Source organism: Triticum aestivum, chromosome 4D (genome assembly GCF_018294505.1).
Source record: "Triticum aestivum cultivar Chinese Spring chromosome 4D, IWGSC CS RefSeq v2.1, whole genome shotgun sequence".
Taxonomy (NCBI): Eukaryota; Viridiplantae; Streptophyta; class Magnoliopsida; order Poales; family Poaceae; genus Triticum; species Triticum aestivum.
The window spans coordinates 216,430,213-216,439,987 of NC_057805.1; positions in this window are offsets into that span (position 1 = coordinate 216,430,213).

Below are 9,775 nucleotides of genomic sequence, written 5' to 3' on the forward strand. Positions count from 1 at the left end.
GGGGGGGCCACGTGGGCCGAGCGGGCCTCGGGCGGCGGCGGCGCCCACGTGGCGGCTCCCGGTTGGTCGCGGGCGGTGGTGGAGAAATGTCCGGCGGCGGCGGACGTGTCCGGCGGCGCCGGAGGGCGATTTTTAGGGTTTGATCTACGAAAATTTCGGGGGGGGAGGTGTTTATATAGTTAGAGGGAGCTAGGAGACTCCAAATGGAGCGCGGTTTTCGCCCACACGATCGTGATCGAACGACCGAGAGCATGGAGGGGACTTAGGTGGGTTTTGGACTGTTTGGAGGGGGGTTTTGCTGCAACACACAACAGGACTTTGCGGTTGCCCGGTTAACCGTTGGAGCGTCAAACGACCTCCAAATGGCACGAAACTTGACAGGTGGTCTACCGGTGGTACACCAAGGCCACTTGACAAACCTCGGTCCATTCCGAGAATGTTCAACACCTGCTCACTAAACGAAACAAGAGGGGTGCGCCGGAGGAGGTGGGAGTGCCGGATTGCAAAACGGACAACGGGGAAAATGCTCGGATGCAAGAGACGAACACGTATGCAAATGAGATGCACCTGATGACATGATATGAAATGCATGACATGAACAAAATGCAAAACGAGAGACAAAACCCAACCACGAAGGGAATATCATAACACATAGCCGAAAATGGCAAGAGTCGGAGTTACAAATATGGAAACTTACATCCGGGGTGTTACAACACTCCACCACTACGAGAGGATCTCGTCCCGAGATCTAGGACTGAAAGAACTCCGGATATTCGGAACGGAGGTGGTCCTCGCGTTCCCAGGTGGCTTCTCGGTCGGAATGGTGCGACCACTTCACTTTCAGGAATTTGATTGAATTGTTGCGAGTCTTGCGCTCAGTTTCTTCAAGAATAGCAACGGGGTGCTCATGATAAGACAGATCTTCTTGGAGGTCAATCTCTTCGAAGTTGATGGTGCGCTCAGGAGTCTTGAAGCACTTGCGGAGCTGTGACACGTGGAACACATCATGCACATTCGCGAAGTTGGAAGGAAGCTCAAGTTGATAGGCAAGTTCGCCTCTTTTGCCAATGATCTTGAAAGGACCCACGTATCTAGGGGCAAGCTTCCCTTTGATACCGAAGCGACGAGTGCCTTTCATTGGAGAGACGCGGAGGTAGACATGGTCTCCGATCTCGAAAACCAAATCACGGTGCTTACTATCATAGTAACTCTTCTGGCGCGATTGCGCGACTTTGAGATTTTCACGGATGACTTTACACATTTCTTCAGCCTCTGTGATTAAGTCATTGCCAAGAAGTTGGCGTTCACCAGTCTCTGACCAATTGAGAGGAGTACGGCACTTTCTGCCATAGAGGATTTCAAATGGGGCCTTGCCCGAACTCGCTTGGAAGCTGTTGTTGTAGGAGAACTCGGCATATGGAAGACAATCTTCCCATTTCATGCCAAAGGAAATGACACAAGCCCTGACCATATCTTCTAGGATTTGATTTACTCGCTCGACTTGGCCACTAGTTTGAGGATGGAAAGTTGTGCTGAAGTGAATGTTGGTGCCCATGGCCTTCTGGAAGGAGTCCCAGAACTTAGAAGTGAAGATGCTTCCACGATCTGAAGAAATCAATTGTGGAATGCCATGCAAGGAGACAATCCTGGAGGTGTATAGCTCTGCCAACTGAGCTGATGTGATAGATTCTTTGATTGGAAGGAAATGAGCCACTTTAGACAGCTTGTCGATGACAACGAAGATAGCATCATTTCCGCGCTTGGACTTGGGAAAACCAGTCATGAAGTCCATTTCGATATGATCAAACTTCCATTCTGGGATACCAAGAGGTTGGAGGAGACCAGCTGGTCGTTGGTGTTCTGCTTTCACCCTTCGACAGACATCACATTCATTCACGAATTGAGCGATTTCTCGCTTCATTCGAGTCCACCAATACGACTTCTTGAGGTCATGGTACATCTTCGTACTTCCAGGATGAATGGAAAGAAGAGAATTGTGTGCCTCGTTCATTATGACTTTCCTTAGATCACCTTTAGGAACCACAATCCGGTCCTCGAAGAATAAAGTGTCTCTGTCATCAATGCGATAGCACTTGTATTTGGAAAGACCCTTGTCGATACCACGTTTCACCTTCTTCACCATGGTATCCAGGAGTTGTGCCTCACGAATTTGATCTTCCAAAGTAGGAGAGACTCTGAGGTTGGCAAGAAAGCCTTGAGGAACAACTTGGAGATTCAGCTTGCGGAAGGCTTCACAAAGATCCAGTTGAAATGGCTTGAGAATTAAGATGTTGCAATAAGCCTTCCTACTTAAAGCATCTGCAATGACATTGGCCTTGCCTGGAGTATATTCAATACTCGGATTGTACTCTTGAATCATTTCGACCCATCGAGTTTGCCTGAGGTTGAGGTTGGGCTGTGTGAAGATGTACTTGAGACTCTTGTGGTCGGTGAATATGTCCACTTTTCTTCCCAACAAGAGATGTCTCCACGTTATTGATGCATGGACAACTGCCGCCAACTCAAGATTGTGAGTGGGGTAGTTCTTTTCATTGGGCTTCGACTGACGAGAGGTATAGGCCACAACTTTCTTCTCTTGCATTAACACAGCACCGAGACCTTGGAGAGAAGCATCACAGAAAACTTTGAAAGGCTTGGATTCGTCAGGAGGAGTTAAGACAGGAGCTGTGACGAGTTTCTCTTTGAGAGTGTTGAAAGCAACGTCACACTCAGGAGACCAGACATACTTCACATGCTTCTGGAGGAGGTTGGAAAGAGGCTTTGCAATCTTAGAGAAATTCTCAACGAATCTTCGGCAATAGCTTGCAAGACCAAGAAAACTGCGGAGCTGCTTGACATTCTGAGGAGGTTCCCAATTCACAATTGCAGACACCTTCTCGGGATTAACAGCGATGCCCTTGGCATAGATGATATGACCAAGGTAAAGAACTTCATCGAGCCAAAACTCACATTTGGAAAACTTCGCATAAAATTGATACTCTCTGAGCTTGTCGAGCACCAATCGCAAATGTTTGGCATGATCCTTCTTATTCTTGGAGAAGACCAAGATATCATCGAGATACACCAGAACGAATTCATTGGTATAGGGGTTGAAGATGAAATTCATCATCCGAGAGAATGTTGGAGGAGCATTGACAAGGCCGAAAGACATGACAGTATATTCATAAGAACCAAAGCTTGTTCTGAATGCTGTCTTGGGAATATCTTCTTCACGAATGCGAATCTAATGATAACCCATACGAAGGTCAAGCTTGGAGAAAACTTTAGCACCTTTGAGTTGCTCGAATAGCTCATTGATGTTGGGAAGTGGATACTTGTTCTTGATTGTCTTCTTGTTCAATGGACGGTAATCGACACAAAGTCGGTTCGTGCCATCCTTCTTCTGGACAAAAATAACACCACAACCCCATGGAGATGAACTCGGTCTGATCAAACCCAGACGCTCTTGTTCATCGAGCTGTTTCTTCAATTCCTTCAGCTCCTTGGGTCCAAGCTTGTATGGATGCTTGCAAACGGGTTCAGTGCCAGGCTCTAGATCGATAACGAACTCAACTAGCCGGTGAGGAGGCATACCCGGAAGCTCTTCTGGAAAGACATCTTGGTACTCACAAACGACTGGAATATGAGAGATGGCATTCAACTCGCCCTTCTCATTGAGAGAAAATAACCGAATGGTTTCATCACAAGCGGCATAGATGATAACATCCTCAGACGAGTGTGTCAATTGAATTTCCCTGGCAGCACAATCAAGTTGAGCCTTGTGCTTAGAAACTAGTCCATCCCGAGAATTAGATCAATATCCGAGTCACCAAGAACAATTGGAGAAGACAGAAATTTATAGTTTCCCATCTTGATGGAAACATCGGGAGCAACCAAACTAGAAGTCATAAGCTTTCCCAGAGAAACAACTTGCAAAAATTTGGATAAAATCTCTGTGTCAACATTGTGCTTTGATGCAAATGAGTATGACATGAAAGAATGTGATGCACCAGTATCAAATAAAACTTTTGTAGGAATATCATTAACTGGGAGATTACCCATTATCACATCAGTAGATTCCTCCGCTTGAGCTGCATTCATCATGTTGACCTTTGCAAACTTGGGATTATGCTTGACCACTGCATTGCTGGAAGATCTCACAGGAGGAGGAGGCCGAAGGCGCCCTTGGTTGAAGCACTTGTTAGCATAGTGACCTTTCTGCTGACACTTGTTGCAAGTCACCTCTGAGAGTGGACGATGATAAGGAGCATTCGACTTTGGAGCTTGATTCTGAGACTTGTTCTGATAGCCAGAGTTAGATGAGTGGGAAGATCCATGGCCACCTTTGTTCTTCTGCTGGTAAGGCTGACGAAACGGAGGAGGAGGAGGCAACCAGAACTTCTGTTGCTTAGCAGCCACTAGTGAGGAAGAAGAAGACTGAACTGCGTCCCTGACTCTCTTCTTAGAAGCCTCACACTTGAGCTGAGCAGCCTCTTGCTTCATAGCCATGTTGTAGAAATCATCATACTTGGTCGGCTCAAAAAGCACGAGAGGTAATTGCAGATCTTCTCTAAGGCCACCTCTGAATTGATAGATCATGCTCTTTTCATCAGGAACGTCTTGCTTAGCGAAGCGAGCGAGTTTCTGAAACTGAGTATTGTATTGATACACGGACATGCTGCCTTGCTTGAGATTGCGGAACTCCTCATGCTTGCTCTCAACAACACTTTGTGGAATGTGGTGAGCTTTGAAGTCTCGGCGGAAATCATCCCAGGTAATCACACGACCTCCTCTGGAATCTTTGTATTGTTGAAACCACTCGACAGCTTGATCCTTGAGTTGAAAAGAAGCGAACTTGACAAAGTCCTCAGGCCTGACATTGCTACATTCAAAATGCTTGTTGATGTCCACGAGCCAATCATCGGCATCTGTGGCCTCGGCACAGTAGCTGAAAGACTTGGGCTGATTTGCGAGGAACTGGTTGAGAGTAGCGAAGTGAGGCTGATTGTTGCCTTGGCCTTGATTTCCTTGATTGCCTTGCCCTTGGGTGCGTTCTTGCAAGAGTTGCAGAATCATCTGAGCATTGGCGTTGGTGGCTGCCATGATAGCTTGCCATGCCTCCGGAGGCGGAGGTGGTGGCGGAGGGTTTGACTGACTCCCTTCATTGCGTTCCGGATTCTGACGCGTTGGCGGAGCCATCCTGAAGAGGGTGGCATCCGTTAGCATCTTGATAGACAAATAGACAAGTTGAATCAACGGATAGAAATTGCAACATATAGTCTTCACAATAAACATTCGAACGAGGATGAACGAATGAATTCCATAGTAAATCATCACACTTCCATTAAGTTGAGAAGCCACTTAGAAAAAGGTATGGAATCAACATTTGACTTCGAAGCAACTCGAATACCACAATTCAAAACAAAACAAAGTATTGGCTTGCAGAATAAGCCGGAACAAACATATGATAGAGATTTTGTCCGAAGTTTTCATGGTGGGGCCCACACGGGCTCGATCATACAGCACCATCATGTACAAGGCAGTGCACATGACATACGAAGCGTCCCCGAGTCGGCATAGCCAAGGACTCTTTAAGACACTACGAGACCACTGTAAAACCAACCGTGGAAAGGCGGACCACTAGACGTCGAACCCCAATCTCATAACATGCGTCTGTCGGAAAGATATCCTAGGAGCTACTTGAATTCCCACTAATAAACTCCCGAAACTTTCTGGTTATGCAATCTGGTGTTGGGGATACATGGGACACAAAAATATATCACCCAAACTAGCAATCCCTAGATCCAGCTGTATCCATCCGTCAACACATAACCAAGAAACCTTCGGAAATCGTGTACCTCAACCTTCAAAAAGCATCCGTTATACGAGTTATGGCAATACTCCCGAACTCCCGCCCCAGTACTGGGTGGCGTCGAGGTGATCTCACCAACAACTGCATAAAAGAGATTTCGATGTCGGCGAAACTCAGGTATTCCAGAACTGCAACGATAAAATTGTGACGACAACACCTCGGAGCTCAACTCCCCGGGACACTGCCACAACCCCTAAATGTCAGGAGGCACCAAGAACAATGTTCTCGTCACAAAACCATCGGAACGATTCTAAGATACCCGCGTGATCCTAAAATTTTTTTAGTGAAATTTGAGGAGAGAAGAGTCAAAACTTCTACGTCAGGAGGCCTCACGAGAGCGACGAAGGGACTGAGGAGTAAAAAGAATCCTACTCTCCGATATATATAATCCTAAGACTCAAAACATTTTTGTTCTAGACTCAACAACGCCAGCGATGCGATCAAGCAGGGGGGCTCCTAAGTCGGGGATGGCTCTGATTACCAACTTGTAACGCCCACGATGCGGCTATATCTCCCACGTGTCGAGGCACGACTTAGAGGCATAACCGCATTGTGGTTTTGTCGCAAGAAGGGTCATCTTCACACAATCCCATGTAATGAACAAGAATGAGATAACGAGAGTTGGCTTACAATCGCCACTTCACACAATACATAAATATAATTCATACATCATCCAAAATCCACACATAGACCGACTACGGTCAAATCCAAATGAAAATAAGATAACCCCTAATGCTAGATCCCCGATCGTCCCAACTGGGCTCCACCATTGATCATCAGGAAAAGAAACATAGTAACGACCACGTTCCTCGTCGAACTCCCACTTGAGCTCGGTTGCGTCATCTGCACTGGCATCGTCGGCACCTGCAACTGTTTTGGTAGAATCTGTGAGTCGCGAGCACTCAGCAATCTCACACCCGCGAGATCAACACTATTTAAGCTTATAGGAAAAGGATGGTGTAATGAGGTGGAGCTGCAGCAGGCACTAAGCATATATGGTGGCTGACATACGCAAGTGAGAGCGAGAAGAGAAGCAACGCAACGGTCGCGAAGCTAGAGATGATCAAGAAGTGATCCTGAAACTACTTACGTTCATGCATAACTCAAACCATGTTCACTTTCCGGACTCCGCCGAGAAGAGACCATCACGGCTACACACACAGTTGATGTATTTTAATTAAGTCAAGTGACAAGTTCTCTACAACCGGACATTAACAAATTCCGATCTGCCTCATAACCGCGGGCACGGCTTTCGAAAGATAATACCCTGCAGGGGTGTCCCAACTTAGCCCATTATAAGCTCTCACGGTCAACGAAGGATAAACCTTCTCCCGGAAAGACCCGATCAGTCTCGGAATCCCGGTTTACAAGACATTTCGACAATGGTAAAACAAGACCAGCAAAGCCGCCCGATGCGCCGACAAATCCCGATAGGAGCTGCACATATCTCGTTCTCAGGGCACAACGGATGAGACATCCTACGAGTAAAACCAGGCCAGAAGTTTCCCCGAGGTGGCCCCGCAGTCTACTCGTTTCGGACCAACACTCAAAGGAGCACTGGCCCGGGGGGGTTAAAATAAAGATGACCCTCGGGCTCGCGAAAACCCAAGGGAAAAGGCTTAGGTGGCAAATGGTAAAACCAAGGTTGGGCCTTGCTGGAGGAGTTTTATTCAAGGCGAACTGTCAAGGGGGTCCCGTAAATCACCCAACCGCGTAAGGAACGCAAACTCAAGGAACATAATACCGGTATGACGGAAACTAAGGCGGCAAGAGTGGAACAAAACACCAGGCATAAGGCCGAGCCTTCCACCCTTTACCAAATATATAGATGCATTAATTAAATAAGATATATTGTGATATTCCAAAATATCCATGTTTCAACATGGAACCAACTTCAACTTCACCTGCAACTAGCAACGCTATAAGAAGGGCTGAGCAAAAGCGGTAACTTAGCCAAACAATGGTTTGCTAGGAAAGGATGGTTAGAGGCTTGACATGGCAATATGGGAGGCCTGATATAGCAAGTGGTAGGTAGCGCAGCATGGCAATAGAACGAACAACTAGCAAAGCAAAGATAGAAGTGATTTCGAGGGTATGGTCATCTTGCGTGCAAGGTTCTCAGAGTTGTCGAAAGCTTGATCCTCGTAACCGTACTCAACAGGTTCCTCATTCACGAACTCGTCTCCCGGCTCTACCCAAAACAAGAACACAACCAACGGAACCACAATCAATCACGGGAAATGCACAAGCAACATGATGCAAAACATGTATGATATGCGAGATGTGGTATGCGGTGCAATATGCGTGCTCCGGAAGAAAAATGATAAACAAAGCAGTAACTTGGCAAACCAAGCATGCCACTAGAAAGATGAGATGATTTCGGTCGAAATCGATATAAAGATCACCAGAAACGGATGCACGGTTTGCAAATGGCAAGCAAAACAAGAATTACATGAATCTGCGATTAACAGCATGATAGCACTTAGAATGCAACAAGTAACTATGCTACAGCACTCCAACATAGCAACAAAGCATATGGCAGTAATCTACAGGATATTCTTGACAAAATATGAACACTTTGCTACGGCTAGATCACAACATAACAGGTTCAAACAAGCATGGCAAAAGTGCAAAAGATATCAGGTTCACAGACTTGGTGAAATTACTGGACATGGCAGAAACAGCATCAGGTAGCAATATTCAGAGCAAGCAAAACATATGCTACAGGAATTTCTCATAGCAAAACAAGAATGGCATGAATCTACTAAATGCATAGAACAAAAATACCTTACTGACCATGAGCCAAAAAGGACCAGAGGATATGATTGCACCCATGTAAACATAGCAAGATTCGTTAACAGATTTCAGACTTAGCAGAAAACAGAGCACGGCAGAAACAGTAATATGAAGGCATCTAGGTGAGCTTGATTCACTCAACACAAAGCAATGCATGACAAGGCAAGCATACCTACAGTAAGATGGCATGTTTATGAAGCTATCCATGGCAAGAGCAAATACATAGCATGTATGTATCAACTACAACAAGCTTGGCAAAATTGAATAACACGTAAACAATCTGCCAGAAATATTTTATAGCAAAAGTAGAGCAAGCTTTAGACATGCTACGGGACTCCATAATTGCGAACAGGGGCGTGGACGGATAGAGCACAACTATATCTACAAAACATCCTTACTGAACATCACCAAAAGGAGCATAGATCTCTCTGTAGCCACATGGATACATAGCAACAAAATAACAGCTGTCACAGACTTGGTAAAATTACCAAGTCCCTGAAATCAGAAACATCACGAAGCCTAGTTTGCATGCTTGTGCTAGTCACCACAAAGATCACAAAAATACATGGCATACACCTCTGTAAAGATGGCATGGCATACATCAAAACACATATAGAGCTCATGCCCATAAGATGCACACATCAAATGCAACAAAAATAACGAATCCTCAAGTTCTGATAAGTAACAGCAGGTAACAGCACATAGCCCTCTTGCACCAGAGATTTGGGCATCAAGATAGACTCAAATGAACATGGCACAATGGAACAAAATGAAGAGCATCTCGAGACGGACATTTTGATATATTACACGCACGAAACGGAGCTATATGCAGAGAGTTATGATGCAATGAAGTATGCAACAGAAGGTAAAATATCACAAGACTTGGAGAAAATCGGGGAGGGAAAAAGTCAACCGCTGTCCAGATCGGATCGGGCCGGGGCTCGAGCTCGAGCTCGCCGGAGCTGTTTCCGGAGACGGGAGAGGACAAGGCCGGAGGAAGGAGAGGGCGTCCGGCCGGAGCTCGGGCGCCGGGTGCGGGACGGCGGCGACGGCGGCGGTCGGTGGCGGGGACGGGCGCCGGCGCGGGCGGCGTCGGGGTCGGAGAAG